At 39.7% G+C, this 16695-nt stretch overlaps 1 protein-coding gene and 1 long non-coding RNA gene across 3 annotated transcripts in view; one reads left to right on the forward strand and one right to left on the reverse strand.

Annotated features, from left to right (window-relative positions):
- grid1a (glutamate receptor, ionotropic, delta 1a) overlaps positions 1-16695 on the reverse strand; it is a 327001-nt gene that overhangs the window by 251984 nt on the left and 58322 nt on the right. The gene's annotated exons all lie outside the window — the stretch shown is intronic.
- Positions 3109-14983, forward strand: LOC119495291. The gene is made up of 3 exons (XR_005208425.1): positions 3109-3119; positions 10480-10484; positions 14723-14983. It is a non-coding gene; the product is annotated as an uncharacterized LOC119495291 (long non-coding RNA).

The raw sequence follows: 16695 nt of genomic DNA on the forward strand, positions 1-16695 counted from the left end.
GCCGTGTGACTATTCTCACCCGGGTGCAACACACTCTTTAAGAAAAAAGGAAATTCAAGGTATGCATATTAAAAGGTAATACCCCCATTTTCAAAATTCATACTTATTCCTATTGTCTAAGACAGTCCAAAAATATTAGTAAACATGAACAACTCCCTCCCAAATCCCAAAACTAGAGTAATAAAACTCAAACTTGCGATGTCACAGGATATAAAGTCTGGAGCTGCTCCATAGACAATTAATTGGGAAAGATATTGTAGATCAGGGGTTCTCAAACTTTTTGGGGCCAGGGACCCCCTTAAGATAAAAAAAAATTGTAACACTGATTAAGCATAATGCTTACTACCATTTGTACTCTTAGATGCCATTGGAACTATTTGTATTCTAAAACATTTCAACCTAATTACTTCAGACTTGTTTGACAGTGGTAAACAGAAACACATTTCAATTTGAATTCTGTTAACGCCACTTTGTTTCGTCCTGATATTCTGGGTGCTTTGCCATTAGATTTTGCTTTAGCTTGGCCGGCTTCATGACTTCGTTTGCCAGCACTTGAAGACACATGACGGATTTTAGTCTCCCGTCTCTGTCGCTCAATATAACTGTAGTCATATTTTCTCAATTTAGCTAGCTGGGGTTAGTGTCACTTGACGATATGGAATGACTCAAATATTTCTCTAATAAGTTAAGCTAAGCAGCAGCAGGAACATTAGTTGTGCCCTGAGTGAAGTGACTGATTCATGACAGATTGATATGATGTGTCACAATCATATCAGAGTTTCTATAGGCCCAAAGCTAACGAGGGTGGGAGTAATGGACGCAATATGCTTGTTTTATTGGCACAAATGGTCCCCATCTGTAGATATGTACTTTTTATTGATACAGCACAATTTTATAATTTATAGCTAATTGTTTTGCGGACCCCCTGACAGAGTGCCCCAGACCCCACTTTGAGAATCACTATTTTAGATGACACTGAGTGCAAATATGGGGATGTTCTGAGTATATAATGGGAACATGTTCTGTTTCACAACTGAGAACACTACAATAGAATAAAGGTAATTTGGTTATAAAAAAGAAAACAAACATTTCGTGGGTCCATAAAATCAGCCTCCCAGTCATTGTCTATGGAGCAGCTCCAGACTTTATACCCTATGACATCAAAAGTTTGAGACTTACTTCTCTGGTTTCTGGCTTTGAAAGAGTGTAGCTCATGTTCACAAATATTGTCTGAACTTTACTAGGCCATGGAAATAACATATTGGAATTCTGAATTTGCACCCGATTCGACTGTTATCAGGCCATTGAAGAGGCGTTAGTCAGTCGGTATAAGCACCGTAGATATGGGTCATAAGGGGCCTACTACGCTTACTGCGTTGTAAAAGTGAAACATAAAAGCAACACGTTAAGATGTTGTAAAACTGAATGAAACATTACCTTTTGAACACAAACAAAACAGCTTATTTAGGTTTAGGCAACAAAACTACAACTTCTTTAGGTTTAGGGAAAAAAACAACAACATTGTGTTTTGGGTTGAAATAACTACGACCACAAAGACAACTACAAATTGTTGGTTTCACACGTGATGCAAACTCTGGTCTCCTGATAGAAAACCCTGTGTTTTGTGTCCCATCCATCGTCCTCGACCTCCAGCCCTTATAGAGTTTCACACTGTCTATACTACAGCACCTGACTACCGCTTCTGCTCCTGTCATAATTACTACGGTCGCTAGAGGTCGCTGTCGTGTTCTTTTATACCTCCTTTCGGTGATCTGCCATGTGAATAGATGATAAAAACCTACTAGTGTGTGTAGTGGGCCCACATCTATGGGGCTTATAGCGACTGATAACGGCTATTTAATAGCCTGACAACAGTCTAATCAACTGTAATTTGGATGGTGTTCATTTTTAATATGTACGATAGAAGCCAGAGAAACAGAAAATGAAGAGACAAGATATATAAAAACACAGACAGAGAGAAAGATGGGAAAATGTGGGAGGCTAGTATGAAATATATTCATGATGAATATCTGACTCCTCACACGACAGATGTTTTGAAACCCAGTCAGCACCGCCGCTCCCTGCATCTCACCCATTATCAGGCTACGCTGCCTGTAAACACACAGAAACACCTGCACTATCACTGCCTCATACACGCTGCTCTTGTGAGAGTGCAGATGCGGGCTACTTTCAAATCCTCTCAAACAGCGGTAAATGCAAGTCGCACAGTTGTTAGACGTCGCATTTCCACCCGAACCGGCGTGTTATCCGCCACCACCGCACACCCACCTGCGGACATTTTTATTGCTTTGAGTCTTCAGTGGAGGGAAATGGTTAGAGTTGCCCGAAAGAACTTCAGATTTGATCAATACTGCTACAGTGTGATGTGCATACTGTGCTCCAGCGCCTGCCAACGGCTTGCGCTATCCACAAATCCCAGGAGTATCATGAGTAGTCCGCTTCCCTTTGACGAGCATCTACTCTCAGTACTTTGCAGGCTTTCACAGTTGTAGGGGGGTGTAAAGTTTTCTATTACGGTCTACTCAAAGAGATGGAAGTACCGCTCTATCAAAAGAAAGCAGTGTGGCATGCCAGGCACGGTATCAAAGAAGTTGGCATAAGAGATCGGAACGGATTTAAAACATTTATTTGGTTGTACAATGTGATCGCAAGTAGCAGCTACACTTCACTACAAGACTTACCAACTGTCAACTTTATTTTACTCACTCAGGATTTTTTTAAATCTACGACAGACCAGTGCTTCTTACAGTAAGATTACCAGTTAAACCAGGCTTGCTTGTGTAAATCAGGCTCCTTTTCTGGATCATAAAGCAGGTTTAAATAAGTGTCAGCTAATCGTCACTCCCATGGAGCTTAACCCTCCAGACTAGCCTTGTAAGACTAGTTTTCAGGCTTTGCTTCAAGTTTAACATGGGTTGATTTATTGGCTATGTTGAACGGAGAGCTCATCTCTTTTTTAACCTTAAGTATATACACACATGTATGTAGTTTTAAAAACATTTGCTTTAGGCTACTTGAATACTTTAACTGAAATAATAAATACAATTGACCAAAGGCTCATTTAAAATATTATTCAAATAAAATTAGGTCACCTTAACGTAAATTTGGTTTAATGCCACTAATTTCTTTAACGCATTAACGCAACTTGCAATACTGATCTTATGGAGGTTGTAGCGGGCTCAGTTTTAAAGCTAGAGTGTAGATATTGGCATCATATGAAACTAGGTTTCCCTTTGAGGGTTTCTAGACAATATTTGTCATTGTTTTGTGCTGTGAATTGATTTCCAATAATAAATATATACATACATTTGCATTAAGCAAGCATTTTGTCCACACAAATCTCCCTTTAAGGTACATTTTGAACAGATAATCGTGATTATCTATGGACAATCACGCCATTAATCATGATTAAATATTTCCATCGATTGACAGCCCTAAATAAAATTAAAGAAACATACAACCAGAAATCCCTCTATTGAAATTACAAAAGGGACAATCTGAATGATGTTTTAGCAGCATGTTCACCATGGAGGCTGTTATGTGTCTTGTACATGCAAAGTAGCATATTGTAATCCAACTGAAAGATAGATCTCCAGATAATGTTAATTAACTTATTATCTTGATCTAAAAATATATATTAGTTGGCTCCTATGTGATACTCCTTTGTTATATATCATGTTCATTTTGTGCAATTATGATAAAAAAGAAAATTCATTACTCTACATGTTTAATACATGCTGCTCAGTATTTGTGAACATGGCGGTTTTCTCTTAAAGGAACAGGCCGACGCGAAAATGCGAAATGCCCTATCTAGAGCCAGTTGTTGTAAGAGTAGCGTAGGTCATTTAGAGAATAGCAGAGCCAGAGTGTGTGTGTGTATGTGGGAAGTGAGTGGTGAAGTGAGAGAGAGAGCGGTGGCGAATGTGTGCGCGCGAACAAGTGAGCTAGTGGAGTAGAAGAGAGTTTGTTTAGCTTTGAGAATATCAAGTGAACGAGTAACATTATCGACTCCGGCCCAAGCAGGAAAAGTTAACAGTCGTTGGTTTGTCCGTTCTGGGCTACTGTAGAAACATGGCGGACTCCGTGAAGAGGACCCACTCCGTTCATTCAACGGAGGCAGCTGTTAATCACTCGCGAACTCCAATCAAACGGTCAAACTAGGCAGCGCTGATCAAATATGAATAAATATTCTGTTACCCTAATGCCTATTTCTCACAAAAAAATCAAACAAAATGAAACATCTCGTAGTGTACTATTTAGCTGTAAAATGAAAAAGTTTGCTCTGGCTGGTGGGCGGTGCTTGGCATTTCCTCAACTGATCTCAACATTGGCAGCAATGCCACAAACACTGAGCCTTTTTAGCTCACTGAACAGATTCACGTTGTTAAAAGGAGACGGAAGCTGTAACGGAAGCTGCCTGTTCGGCATAACGGTCACCATTCCAACACCTTGAGACGTGATTTGTTACGTCACTTTGTTGGCAGTTGTTTTTTCCATCTTTTGATGTGTGTTACATGGGATTCAAAGCCAACACAACACCTGTCCTAATTTAAAAGGTGCTGCTTTTAAGGCATTCATGGCAAGGGCTTAGACAAAACTGCTGATCCCATGGAGAGATAGCAGGGCGCGACCGATTTTGATTAGCATGCTGTACGGGGAAGATAAGATGGCATGGAGGAGTGGTGGACGACTGGGGAGTTAAAGGGTTTTCAAGACCAATCGTTCTCAACATCTTTTTCTCTTTTGAGGGGAATTGCTTTGGAGCAAGCAAATACTATTTGTGGTGTTTTCTTTCCGTGTGTGTGTGTGTGTGTGTGTGTGCATGTATACCCGCCTGACAGAAGGCACAAGAAAGAAGGCGAGGAGGTAAACGGAGAAGTAGCGCTGTGTGTGTTTATGTATTTGTGTCTATGTGAGTGGGAGCTTTTCGAATCCCCAGAGAAAAAAGGGTGTTTCTTATCTGTCCTTGTGTTTCAAGGGGGGGATGAAAGCAATCTTCAAATGGCATCTGCAGTCGAGGAGCACTTGAACCCAATCAGCACCCGTCAGACCCAAATGGACCACAGGAGTGTTTCTGTGGTGTAGGAAGCTTAATGCCAATCACACCAAACGCTCACACTCACACACATCAGTCAGGCATCGTCATACGGTAGGGGGGTAATAAAAGCACTAAAATCGGACACCGGTTGCACATCTGGAAGGATGACAAACTCCAAAGAGTGAATAGCAGGAAACCATGTGGTTAGGGGGTCAGATCACACAGGTGACAGCCGCAGCCATGTAACGGGCTGCTCATTTGTTTCACTGCCCAAAAAAAGAGGCTTGTATCCTTTTTGTCCTCCCGTGACTTCTGGTGGCTCTCCTGCAAGGACCTCCATCGTCGACAAGTTCTTTCAAGCTTTAATTTCTCTGAACTTCAGAGTCCACGTGCCAAAACAACTCACATTCAGGCCACTCGGGCAGGTATGTAAATGTCACTGGCAGTGCAAGCAGACGCTGAAACACATGCATATTCTTAAAGCTGGTTGTAATGGACAAGGTTGGGTCAATTAAAAATAATGAGCTGTGGATTGTCCACGTGCCAGACATAAGAGTATATAAGGGTTATACAGTATAATGTTATTTTGGATGAGTAAAGCTTCAGTTCCACATTCAGATCCATTGTGGAGGGGGGTCTTTCAGGGCCTTAAGGCATAGGCCATATATGCGGTCGCCATAGGGCACCACATTCTGTGGAAAAAAAAAAATTAAAATGCCAGAGGGCGCCCTTACTCATGTTCTGCATTGAGGTAACAAATAAGGGCTGTCAAAGTTAACGTGATAATAACGTGTTGACACAAATTTGTTTTAACGCCACTAATTTCTTTAACGTAACTTGCAATTTTTAGATTGTAGCGGACTTAGTTTTAATTCTAGAGTGAAGATTCAATTAGAAGGTACGATATGAAACTAGAAGACCTAAGGAATCCATTGGTACCAACCATGTCATACTAGCTTGTCGCAAAAAAAGCTAAATAACACTCGGGACTTGTGCGAAATTTTGGCAAGGGAAAATTGGCATGGCCATTTTTGAAAGGGGTCCCTTGACCTTTGACCTCAAAATATGTGAATGAAAATGGGTTCTATGGGTACCCACAAGTCTCCCCTTTACAGACATGCCCACTTTATGATAATCACATGCATTTTGGGGCAAGTCATAGTCAAGTCAGCACACTGACACACTGACAGCTGTTGTTGCCCGTTGGGCTTGAGTTTGCCATGTTATGATTTGAGCATATTTTTTTATGTTAAATGCAGTACCTGTGAGGGTTTCTGGACAATATCTGTCATTGTTTTGTGTTGTTAATTGATTTCCAGCAATAAATATAGACATACATTTGCATAAAGCAGCATATTCGCCCACTCCCTTATTGATAAGAGTATTAAATACTTGACAAATCTCTCTTCAGATACATTTTAAACAGATAAAAAAATGTGTGGTTTATTGCGTATAATCAAATCTATGGAAAGTCATGCGATAAATCATTTAAAATATTGACAGCCCTAAAATGAACAAAAGAAATTCACTTTTCACCCCTGTAACTCTTTTTCTCAGACTTTTCCATCTTCCCGGCCGCACTTATTTGTCAATAAAAGTGTAAATTGTAGTGAAACTAACTAAATAGTTTTAAGCCAACCATATTAAGGACCAATTGTTTATCTATATTGTAATAAATACATACATAATTATTCACAAAAATTTAAATCCTAATTTTTGTTTTAAAAACATTGTGATGTCTGATGTATGTTGCAGTTTACGGGCTAGGGTTAGGGTTCTGGGGGGTTGAACCCTAACCCTAGAGCGGAGGATGGGGTATCAAATCCAAATTCTGCCTAGGGCACCAAAAAGGGCGAGAGCCGGACCTGGCGTCCTTCCTTATTCGCAGTGAGGGTCTAAGAGTAGAGGGTGTTTTATGTTATGCAATACATATTAAGCCATTGGAGGTAAATGTATAATTTTACTACAAACAAATGACTAGACTTGTTTTACCTGAGCGTTCACCTCCTGGGTCCAATAATAAGGACATGCTTCTGCTGTATCTTCAAACTGGCTCATTAGTGAATTCCACTTCCTCATGCACAACAAATCAGAGGGTGAAATTTGTTGAAAATGATATTTCTGTGTATATTAAGGCAGCAGGAGGTGCATTGTATTTTAGAGCGGTACTACATTAAAAGATATAATTTTTCTCACCATTAGTAACCTGGAAACTCCATTATTTGGATCACACTCTCCATTCAGCCATGTAAAGAAGAAGAGGCTTTTATGGAAAAGAAATATAGAGGCTACTCTTGATGAATACACTTTTTTTAGAAGATATTATGCTGGTGGTGAATTTACCAGTATGCAAATATTATCAACAAAAATATACACAGTATTTCCTGGTAAGGGAGAGAAAGAGATGAAAGATAAGTGGGATGCTCTATAATAGGAGCCAACATTTTATTCAGTGTAGATGCACGATTTGTAAGATAAAAATGTTTTTGAGCGTTATGAATATTAAAAATATTCATTGTTCGGCTACATTTGGCTAAGAAAAGAGGATTATTATGACCTCTTAGATCCATTCTGTTTATCAGGTGAGATCGGGCTGCATGCCAAACGTCTGAGTGTGTTATAATGACAAACTCCACCTGCGCCCACTTAAATCCAGCTTAGGTGGACATAGAGTGGTTTGTATAATTTGGAGAGCCTATGCCAACTAAAGCGGGAAAAGGGCACTGCCATGGCCAAATGACACTTTGTCACAGTGCCAGGCTGCGATGCTACGCAGCTGAAAAACCCCTCTTGTATGTAGGCAGGAAGCTGCTCATATTTATACTATAATGATTGTGGAACAAAAGGTGGCACTTAAGGCAAAAAAAAACTTTTAGATAGCGTCGGTGGGTGGCACTTCCCTGCGGTGTCGCCATGGCAACCTCACATGTGGTGAGTGCAAGCTGGTTTGCAGTATACGTTACTTCAGATTCTGGCGTTGCCCTTCGTGCTTTCTTGCTGAAAGTTGTTTGAACTCTCACCTCGTGTTTATTGTCTCTCATGTTCCATCCTGTATATATATATATATATGCTGTGAGCTTATCGTACCGCATTTTAATACAAAACTGCAAGTCTGTGCATGCACTGTGTTCTCAGCACATGTTGCAGGTTTTACCTATAATCAGCGCTTGAAGTAGAAAAATAAGTGCCAGATCTCCTTCTATTCACATGTTGGCGTGTGTATCAGCCGGTATCAGCAATCTCTTGCGACTTGTTCCTATGTATTCATTATTTCTTTAAGCATGTTATACTGTCAGACATAATCAGCTGTGGTTTTATTGCTATATTATGATACTTGGGCTATGCAACTTCTATAGTAGGCCTATAATACTCCAATAATATTCCAACTGGAACATTATAGGGTTAAGGTGGTGTGTTAAGTGCTAATAGTTGAAGTGCTTTCTTGTGTTATTTGCAGCCTATAGTAGGGTATCATTCAGGTTTTAGGAGCAGTGTCCCAGTCAGGATGCTCTTACATAATATGCAGCAGGATAAAGAGATTTAATCTCAATATTAATAAAAGATACTAGGAGATAGTAGGTTTGGGGGTCCTTCCCCAAGAAAATCTGAATGTTTTTCACTTAAAACTATGCAATTTGACATCATTTTGGACCATTATTATTACTAGTGAAATGATTATTTTATAATTTACACTTATCACAGCCTTTGTCTGAACATTTGATTCTTCTGGAAATGTTTGCCCGTATAAGAGCAGATTCAGAAAACTTTAAATATTGTTTCATCATTATATTTGTTCACAAATAAAAAATAAGTTATGACGAACAGTTCACTAATTATTTTGCAAAAAGGACGTGAACATTGTATTGATAAATTACAGCGCCCTTGTACTCATAGAAGACAATGGTTGTTTTATCGTCACCAATTAGCAGAATAAAAATTGGCGTAACAAGAAATCAGAGAGAGAAAAACAGAGAAAGAAATTGTACTTCATACAAAAACAAAATTCATGGAAAAAGAAGGCCGCTGTGCTTAAAATGGAAAGCAACTGTCTCTGAGCCAAACATAGAGCAAACATTGGTATTGAGTTTCTAAGAAGAAAAGCACTTAAAGACATGAAAAGCCTGATGAGTGATGTAGAATCGCAGCTCTTTTCTGTCTGTGGCTCTCCGCAACCTGTTAGTCTTTCCATTGTCTGTTAGCTGCAGTCGACGCTAAGTAGCTTCTTTATCATTGGTTTGTTTCGGTGTCTACACAGTAACGAGGTTTCTATGTTTTGACATATGTTGTTTTTTTTCTTTTTTTTTCTTTAGTTTCTTCCCTCAGGTCATCATTGTGTTGAACATTTACATCTGTCATACACTATCAGTAACCCTCTAACACCGGAATAACCATATCATCTGTCACTGTCAATATAAATCCTACATACTGTACATACAGTATATAGACATCTTTACATGTACATACTGTACATAACCAACCAATCCATGTATATCCAGTCACTATTTATTTCTTTACACTATTTATACTCTTAAAGAACACCTGACCTGCACATAGATGTTTTTATTCTATTCTTATTTTATTGTTGGTCATTGGTGCTTTGTATATATATTAGTGCTGTCAATCAATAAAAAAATATTTAATTAAAAATCATCGCAAATTCATCGCACATTTTATATCTGTTCAAAATGTACCTTAAAGGGAGATTTGATAAATATTTAATACTCTTATCAACATGGGAGAGGACAAATTTGCTTGCTTTATGCTAATGTATGTACATAGTTATTATTGGAAATCAATAACAACACAAAACAATGACAAGTATTGTCCAGAAACCCTTTAAAAGTCTGTAAAGGGGAGACTCGTGGGTACCCATAGAACCCATTTTCATTCACATATCTTGAGGTCAGAGGTCAAGGGATTCGTTTGAACATGGCCATGCCAGTTTTTCCTCACCAAACGTTGGAGCGTTATTTAGCCTCCTTCGTGACAAGTTAGTATGACACGGTTGGTACCAATGGATTCCTAAGATTTTTCTACTTTCATATGACTAAAACTGAGCCCACTACAACCTCCAAAAGATTGATTGTGTTAAAGAAATTAGTGGGGTTAAAACAAATTTGCGTGAATAGGTTAACTTTGACAGTCCTAAAGAATATATGACATGTGAAGACTATATCTTCATTGAGACCAGGATACTAAACCTTGTTCTACAATTTTATTTACAATATTAACAGCAGCAGGGTTAATAGCTCCACGTGACCTTTGACCTCTCTGTAGAATCAACACAATATGACTGTCAATGTCAGAAAGCAGCAGATGAGGAGGAAATGAGAGGGATTTAAAAGTTGAAAGCAGGAGGCTGCCACACTGGGGGTTTACTGTTTATGCCTTTGAGTGTGTGTGCATATATTAAAGTACAGTATGTGTCTATGCGTGCTTGTAATCAATAGAGAACTGAGAGGCGGAGGAGGAAGTGTTTGTGTGTGGTCCTTTGAGATCTTAGCATCTGTGTCACAGTAATTAATATGAGATTAGCCCTAAAAAAAAAAATCACCAGAGATATAAAACAGATCCACAAAGTAGGATTACAGCATTCTCTACATCGTTTGATCCTTTGTATCTCCGTTTCTCTCTCTTCTCACCAGCATTACTGAACAACTATGCACAAAAAAAAATCCAAACACACACACATGCAACAAAGTACGCTCACACACAAACTCAAAAAAAGAATGTCAGGCGAACAATTGGATATGTACAATTCGTAGTGACACAGAGTACAGGAGTGACACAAAGTGTATGTCAGCTCCAATCAAGAAGTATTTGTGTGCTTTTTCTCCTTTGTTATGTTCTCCCCCAGTGTAGTGTTTATCTCCATCACTTCACGCTTGCACAGGCTCATCCAAAGTGACTGGGAGTGAGCAGCGCCCTCGGAGTTGAGTGGCTCACACATCTAACAAAAGCCTAAAAGCACAAAAGGGACAGCTAATTAAATATGGATGGGGCTAAACTTATGGCTCAGGACATTTTGCCAGCGGTGCCAGTGAGAGCATGGAACCACTTCTTTTGTTTGTCACTATCTATTTATCTCATTTGAGCTATCCAAGGATTTTCTTGTACACTGTCGGTCACTGCATTTACTAAAATGGCCTCTACGTATCAGTGCTGGAAACTGACTGAAAGTACATTTACTCAAGTACTGTGCTTACAAATTTGAGGTACTAAGTATTTCATCTCTTTAATTACATTCTTCTCTCTACATTTCAGAGGGAAATATTGATAGCTAGACCTACGAAAAGTAATGCACTGTAAAGGTTTTTGCACATCAAGTCTAGAAGAAAGAAACCTTGCACACTGAGTCTGACGCGTTTTATTGTTCTATTTGTTGTGAAAACTCGCAATACAAGACAAACTGAATTAATTATGTAGGTGTAATGGATAGAGCTAGTCCCAAACGTGGCTAATGAATGAATGATATTAGCAATAAGCTATCGTTTAGCTGCCTAGAGCACAATCACTACTGTCTAATCTTCCCAACATCCTTTGTTTTGCTATCATCCCCGATTCCAAGCTGTTCTGCAATTACCTGACACAATTTATCTTTAAATTATGGATCTCTGTATTCTTTTATTTCTTTATCGTAAAGCGCTTTGTGCTGGGAGAGGAAGTGAATGTTTATCAGATGCCATTTTGGATGATTACGTTTGCACGGACGGTGGCTCTGAGTGGTCAAACAGCCCTCTTTTGCATTTTGACAGATGCGAAAAAACGCAGAAAATTGAACCTGAGCAACAAATGCCACGTAGGGAGGAGGTCAGGGTGGATGGATGGGTTAAAAAAAACACCGAGCTTTCACCCAGGAGACCGGTGTTAGTACCCTGTGTGAAATTAGAAGTCAACGTTGATTTATTTGTCACATAACTTCCATACTTAACGCCACTTCTGTAGTTATTTTAACCCAAATCACAATTTTTTCCAGCACCTAACTAAGTAGTTTTGTTGCCTAAACCTAACCAAGTTGTTTCCTGTGAAAAAGTTTATTTTGAAAAGACTGTATGCATCTAGCAAGCGAAAATTGTCACATGTTGCTGGACATTCGTAGGAAAATGCATGAAAAATGAGGAATAACTTTTCGTAAGACATCATACACACCGTTGTTTGAGGAGACGTTGATCTGAGAGCTATAGCTACTATTTTTCAGATTAAGATTTTACATTTTAAGAAAAGCTTTTGATTAGCTTCTGAAATACAATACATAGTTAAAGATTAAACCAGCGGTTTCAGATATCTATGAGTTGTTAGCAGTTCCTCCAAAGACAGATTCCCTTTTGAAACTTCTCAAATGTTTTAATCTAAATAACTGTTTGAGGCCCAAAGAGATAAATTATCCAATATTTTGTAAAAAAAAAAAAAGAAAAGAAGCAAAGATTTGCGAATAGTCTGAATACAAATCTGCGAGTAGTATTTTTGTTCTTTACTAACCATTAATCATCTCATAACCACCCAGAAATATATTGCATATTGTATTTAAGTAAATGTTATTGATAATACTTCTGTACATTTATTTAAGTAGGATCCTGAATGCAGGGATTTACTTGCAATGGAGTATTTGTACATTGTTGCATTGGTACTTTTACTGCAGTAAATGATATGGGTACTTCTTCCACCACTGGTCTTGACACCTTATTATGTATATTTAGCTCTTCCCTAGGAGCTACATGAAGTGTGCAAATGATGTGTAGCATCGAACAGACTCCCCCATGGGCTTCACCTGTTATGTTATCAAATACACGCTGCATATTTTATTACCATATAGGCCCTTACACACCACCACTAAGGACCAGTGCCAAGCAGAGCGAGGGTACCCTCTCTGGAGAGCCACAATAACAAGCAGGCTTGTCTAAGCAGATGGCAGTCATGACGTGTGGTATGGCCAAGTGCACTTGACTTACAGTGTCAGATCCGCCACAGTGGTAAGAATCATTTTCACATTAAACTCGAGGCGGAATAGATGGTTTAATTAAGGCCTTGTTGTGGTGATGGGGAGGAACGGTGTAGTCAATATATATTACAGAAAAAGGTCAAAGGGAAAAAAACAAAATCAGGGAAGTGCTTCCTCCCAATTTGACAATAATTCCTTGACAAAGCCGCAGCTCCCGGAGGGGGAGAGTGAAATCAGAAATGAAAGGAGGAATATCTGGTAAAAAGCAGCATGTGCTATTATCATGCTGTAAGGAGAAATGAGATGGAAGATTATCTATACCTAACCTCAAAGAGCTGAGCTGATAAGAGATGAAAATGACAAGCATGGGGACACTTTAGTGCAAATGGGATAAAAGAGTGATTTGAATTTTGTTGCATGGTGTCATTGTTATCTTCATGTTACACAACCCTCGCAGTCAAGCTGTCGCGTATCTGTGTACTGTTTGAAGGCATTTGCCTATGTATAGCAAACACTAACATATTCCCACTTGCCTTTATGTGTTCTTTTCACTCTCCGCTTTCTGCACTCCATCACAGATCACTTTAAACAACCTACACACATTACCACACACGCAAACACTCATCCACGTTCACACTGGCCACGGCTCATAAGGAACATCCATCAGCGCCGAATACACACTTGTGAATCTAACGCTCAATAAAGCAAATATAAACCGCCAGTTCCTGTTATCTGTCTTCAGCAGGTGCCAAAGCTGTGACGGAAAGCAGACAGAAGAGAAGAAAAAAGGAAAGGAAAAGAGAAAAGAAAGAAAAAAGGATGAAGAGCGGTCACACCTATGCATCTCCACATCAACTTTCTGGCAGTAAGTGTATATGAAACAAGGCCCCGTTATCAGAAAGCCACACTGTTACGCATAGAGAGGTAAAGTCCCACCCATTCCGGTGGATCCCATGAACCCTTATTTTGGAAAAAAATATGTGCGGTAGTCAACGGCGAGAGACAAATATTTTGTTTTAATCCTGTTTGAATTGCGCCATGAATCACACATATGATGTTTGTCAATTTAAAACATAATTTTGCCAGTTAAGAAAGTGGCAGTTTGTGGTAGGTTTCTCGTAGTATCATTTAGTTTTGTGTAAAATTGGGTTTATGGTCGCCGTAGTGAAGATGGTGCGAGATGCACGCGCCAGAAAATGACGTCATACCGGCTTTCGAGTGCGCAAAGGCTCCGCAAGTTGTTGCAAGATGTCTGTTGTTTTGTAACTACGCGCCCACTGCGCAGACATCTCTGCAACTGTTCATTGAGAGATCACAGGGACAGTCACATGCCAATAAATTCTTGGAAAGAAATAGGCAACACGCTGGAAAAAGAAAAGGCTTTTTTGCCGCAGGCTGTCAAAGAATACGAGAGATCGTTTTGGAAAAGCTACCCGAGGAAAAGCACTGAGAGACGGAAAGTAATTTTGAATTGGAATTAAGCGACAGTAATAATTACAGTACACAAATGCAATGTGTTTTACTACTGTTGCCAGGCAGCCTACTTTCCTTTCCAGTAACACTCGCTGACTTCTCGCTTATCCACAGAATATTTCTCCTGGCGTTTTGGGGCATAGCTACTGCAGCGAACAATGCAAGTATAAACAAAGCTTAAGACGGCTTAATGAACTACATCTCTAGTCTTGCACAATATACGTCACCAATAGCTACCTAACTTAGCTGAGACCACACACAGATGTAACGTTATCTTACCTGATGTGTTTCGTCCAGCGACTCCTGGTCTTTTTATCAGCCGGGAAGCAAAAGAACAAGCGAGACCCGTTGCCGGTGTGAGTACATCCCAGTACGAATCACACAGGCATCGGGACTTTGCCTCTCTATGCAAAGACACACATACAACTACATATCTCCATCTATAGCCACATGCACGACGGACACCTCCATCCTCCGCTAACAGACAGTTCAGAGGAGAGAGGTGGTTCAGCAAACTGCATTAAGCAGAAGCTCAGTCTTCCTATGGGAGAGAAATGAAATCCCATATTTCTCATGTCTCACTGCTTCTCTTTTCTCCCTTTCTCTTTATTTTTCCGTTTCTCATCATCTCACTTTACATAACATCACTGAGCATGTCCTCTCCACTGAATATCCTACATCTATAACTCTTGTAAGTAGTTCCACAGAGACCTATGCAATATAAATACATGCACCGTTGTGTGTGCAGAAGTGTGCGTCTGTGTATTTGAACTCATACTTTTATGCAAATGCGTGGCGGAGGTAATGTCGGGTGCACACTGCACGAGATTCAAGCCGATTTTGGGCTTGATTCCCCCTTCTTGACATTGGTTAGCAAAGCCCTGATTTTTTTGATGATTCCAAATATTATCTTTCTAGATATATTCCTGTGGTGTGAGGTATGTTAAGAGCGTTTTTTACATCCCCCAAATTGGCTCGGAAGTCCATCCTGGTCGCACAGATTTCAAATCGTAAATATTAAATATGTTCAATATTTACAAATCGGATATCCTGTTGTGTGTGGGGGAACCCAGAGGACAGCTGATGACACAGTCCCGTGCAAAAGAACGATAGCAAACGGAAAAGCGAGCTGACTGAAGCAGAAGGACAACCACCGCCGTCATGGCGACCACGGCTAATGCATGAGCTAATGCAAAACGCGAAACATAGAGTAGTAGTGAAACAGACCTCATAAACGGAGGACCAACTTGTTGATTTGTGGCAACAACACATGTGTTTATTTAACATGTCTCCATGACTTCAGTACAAAGTAGTACAAAAACTAACATCTCTAATTCTTCCTGCCCGTTGTCCAACATGTTTCTTTACACTAAAGTTACGTTTGATCGTTTTAGAGTACGACCATTTCAACATTCATACATGTTATTCCTATGGGCTAATACAGTTCTAGTTAGTTGAAAAATATTAGTAAACATGAACAACTCTCTCCCAAATCCAAAAACTAGAGTGCTAAAACTCAAACCTGTGATGTCATAGGGTATAAAGTGTGTAGCTGCTCCATAGACGATGAATGGGGAGAGATGTTCTAGATGACACTGAGAGAACCCAGAGTAATGTTCTGAGTATATGGAGACATTTTCTGTTTCACAACCAAAAACACTACAATAGAATAAAGCTCATTTGGGTATAAAAAAAGAAAATAATCATTCTGTGGGTCCACAAAATCAGTCTCCCATTCATTGACTACGGAGCAGCTCCAGACTTTATATCCGATGACATCACAAGTGATGCTGGTTTCTGGCTTTGAGAGAGAGTAGCTCATGTTCACAAATATTGATTGAACTTTACTAGGCCATAGAAACAACATATTGGAATTCTGAATTTGGGTGGTGTACCCCTTTAAATCCCACATTGCTAACATCCATGTTTACTATTGTAGCTAAGAGTCTTCTTCCCTGCCTTTGTTGGCGTATTACCACCACCATCTGTTAATCAGTGGAATGGCATGAAACCAACAGCAGAAGGCGAAGCGTGCTACCCGTGTGCTCCTGCATGTGCATTCTCGGGTGCATGCATGTTACAAACAAAACGTTGACCCGCTCGTAGAGGCTCTCCGTAGTGGCCAACAACTCCACAGGGTGCCTTTAAGGCAGGAGGCTGGAGTAATGACTGACTTTACAAAATGTGACAAGTCAACAATGGTGTCTTTTCACCATGAAAGATC

The sequence above is a fragment of the Sebastes umbrosus genome, chromosome 10 (assembly GCF_015220745.1).
Source record: "Sebastes umbrosus isolate fSebUmb1 chromosome 10, fSebUmb1.pri, whole genome shotgun sequence".
In the NCBI taxonomy this organism is placed as follows: Eukaryota; Metazoa; Chordata; class Actinopteri; order Perciformes; family Sebastidae; genus Sebastes; species Sebastes umbrosus.